This window comes from Arachis ipaensis, chromosome B10 (genome assembly GCF_059453495.1).
Source record: "Arachis ipaensis isolate K30076 ecotype BB chromosome B10, ASM5945349v1, whole genome shotgun sequence".
Lineage (NCBI taxonomy): Eukaryota > Viridiplantae > Streptophyta > Magnoliopsida > Fabales > Fabaceae > Arachis > Arachis ipaensis.
Window position 1 is genome coordinate 106,685,042 of NC_142435.1, and position 3,288 is coordinate 106,688,329.

At 43.7% G+C, this 3,288-nt stretch overlaps 1 non-coding gene across 1 annotated transcript; it reads right to left on the reverse strand.

Moving 5' to 3' along the window:
- Positions 1 to 447: 447 nt before the first annotated feature.
- LOC148581214 (small nucleolar RNA R71) lies at positions 448 to 555 on the reverse strand. The gene has a single exon (XR_015899067.1). It is a non-coding gene; the product is annotated as a small nucleolar RNA R71 (small nucleolar RNA).
- Between the last annotated feature and the right edge of the window lie 2,733 nt (positions 556 to 3,288).

The following is a 3,288-nucleotide window of genomic DNA, read 5'->3' on the forward strand; positions in this document are numbered from 1 at the left end:
CAACAATCCAGAGACAACCTTATTGAAAATTTCGAACAAGTAAAGGAGATGGCAGCCGAACCCAACAACAATAATGCAAGGAGAATGCTTGGTGACTTTACTGCACCTAATTCCAATTTACATGGAAGAAGCATCTCCATTCCCACCATTGGAGCAAACAATTTTGAGCTGAAACCTCAGCTAGTTTCTCTGATGCAGCAGAACTGCAAGTTTCATGGACTTCCATCTGAAGATCCTTTTCAGTTCTTAATTGAATTCTTGCAGATCTGTGATACTGTTAAGACTAATGGAGTAGATCCTGAATTCTACAGGCTCATGCTTTTCCCTTTTGCTGTAAGAGACAAAGCTAGAATATGGTTGGACTCTCAACCCAAAGACAGCCTGAACTCTTGGGATAAGCTGGTCACGGCTTTCTTAGCCAAGTTTTTTCCTCCTCAAAAGCTGAGCAAGCTTAGAGTGGATGTTCAGACCTTCAGACAGAAAGAAGGTGAATCCCTCTATGAAGCTTGGGAAAGATACAAGCAGCTGACCAAAAAGTGTCCTTCTGACATGCTTTCCGAATGGACCATCCTGGATATATTCTATGATGGTTTATCTGAGCTATCAAAGATGTCATTGGATACTTCTGCAGGTGGATCCATTCACCTAAAGAAAACGCCTGTAGAAGCTCAAGAACTCATTGACATGGTTGCTAATAACCAGTTCATGTACACTTCTGAGAGGAATCCTGTGAGTAATGGGACGCCTATGAAGAAGGGAGTTCTTGAAATTGATACTCTGAATGCCATATTGGCTCAGAACAAAATATTGACTCAGCAAGTCAATATGATTTCACAGAGTCTGAATGGAATGCAAGCTACATCCAACAGCACTCAAGAGGCATCTTCTGAAGAAGAAGCTTATGATCCTGAAAACCCTGCAATAGAAGAGGTGAATTACTTAGGTGAACCTTATGGGAACACCTATAATCCATCATGGAGAAATCATCCAAATCTCTCATGGAAGGATCAAAAGCCTCAACAAGGCTTTAATAATGGTGGAAGAAACAGGTTTAACAATAGTAAACCTTTTCCATCATCCACTCAGCAACAGACAGAGAAATCTGAACAAAATAACTCTAATTTGGCAAACTTAGTCTCTGATCTGTCCAAGGCCACTGTAAGTTTCATGAATGAAACAAGGTCTTCCATTAGAAATTTGGAAGCACAAGTGGGCCAGCTGAGTAAAAGGATCACTAAAATCCCTCCTAGTACTCTCCCAAGCAATACAGAAGAGAATCCAAAAGGAGAGTGCAAGGCCATTGACATAAGCACCATGGCCGAACCTGTAAGGGAAGGAGAGGACGTGAATCCCAAGGAGGAAGACCTCCTGGGACGTTCAGTGATCAATAAGGAGCTTCCCTCTGAGGAACCAAAGGACTCTGAGGCTCATCTAGAGACCATAGAGATTCCATTGAAACTCCTTATGCCATTCATGAGCTCTGATGAGTATTCCTCTTCTGAAGAGAATGAGGATGTCACTGAAGAGCAAGTTGCCAAGTTCCTTGGTGCAATCATGAAGCTGAATGCCAAATTATTTGGTATTGAGACTTGGGAAGATGAACCTCCCTTGTTCACTAATGAACTGAGTGATCTGGATCAACTGACATTGCCTCAGAAGAGACAGGATCCTGGAAATTTCATAATACCTTGTACCATAGGCAACATGATCTTTGAAAAGGCTCTGTGTGACCTTGGTTCAGGGATAAACCTCATGCCCCTCTCTGTAATAGAGAAACTGGGAATCTATGGGGTGCAAGCTGCTAAAATCTCATTAGAGATGGCAGACAATTCAAGAAAACAGGCTTATGGACAAGTAGAGGACGTGTTAGTAAAGGTTGAAGGCCTTTACATCCCTGCTGATTTCATAGTCCTAGACACTGGAAAGGAAGAGGATGAATCCATCATCCTAGGAAGACCTTTCCTAGCCACAGCAAGAGTTGTGATTGATGTGGATAGAGGAGAATTGATCCTTTAATTAAATAAGGACAACCTTGTGTTTACAACTCAAGGATCTCTCTCTGCATCCATGGAGAGGAAGCAGAAAAAGCTTCTCTCAAAGCAGAGTCAACCAAAGCCCCCACAGTCAAACTCTAAGTTTGGTGTTGGGAGGCCACAACCAAACTCTAAGTTTAGTGTCAAACCCCCATATCCAAACTCTAAGTTTGGTGTTGGGAGGTCTCAACAAAGTTCTGCACATCTGTGAGGCTCCATAAGAGCCCACTGTCAAGCTATTGACATTAAAGAAGCGCTTGTTGGGAGGCAACCCAATGTTTATTTGTCCAATTTTATTTTTTTTTCATGTTTTCTTAGGTTCATGATCATGTGGAGTCACAAAATAAACGAAAAATTTAGAAACAGAATCAAAAATAGCGGAAAAAAATCACACCCTAGAGGAAGCACCTGTCTGGCGTTCAACGCCAGAATAGAGCATGGTTCTGGCGCTGAACGCCCAAAATGGGCAGTATCTGGGCGCTGAACGCCCAAAACGGGCAGCATCTGGGCGCTGAACGCCAGAATTGCACCCTGGAGAAGAGCTGGCGCTGAACGCCCAGAACAAGCATGGTTCTGGCGTTCAACGCCAGAAATGGGCAACAAATGGGCGTTGAATGCCCGAAATGGGCACCAACCAGGCGCTGAACGCCCAGAGTTGTGTGCAAGGGCATTTTACATGCCTAATTTGGTGCAAGGTTGTAAATCCTTGAACACCTCAGGATCTGTGGACCTCACAGGATCATCTCAGGATCTGTGGACCCCACAGGATCCCCACCTACCTCCACTCACTCTCTTCTCTCTTCTCAATCACCCTCTATTCCCAATAAACACTCTTCCCCAAACCCTTCACCTATCACCTCCATCCATCTTCCCTATTAACCCTTCACCACTCACATCCACCCACTCTTCCCCATAAACCTACCCAATAAACTCCACCTACCTTCAAAATTCAAAATCAATTTCCCACCCACACCCACCCATATGGCCGAACCTTAACCCCCCCTCCCTTCCCTATATAAAGCCTTCCATTCTTCTTCATTTTCACACAACACAACCCTCTCTTTCCCTTCTTGGCCGAAACACACCTCCCCCCTCTTCTCCATATTTTCTTCTTCTTCTTCATCTAATTCTTTCTTTTCTTGCTCGAGGGCGAGCAATATTCTAAGTTTGGTGTGGTAAAAGCATAACCTTTTTGTTTTTCCATTACCATTGATGGCACCTAAGACCGGGAATCCTCTAGAAGAGGAAAAGGGAA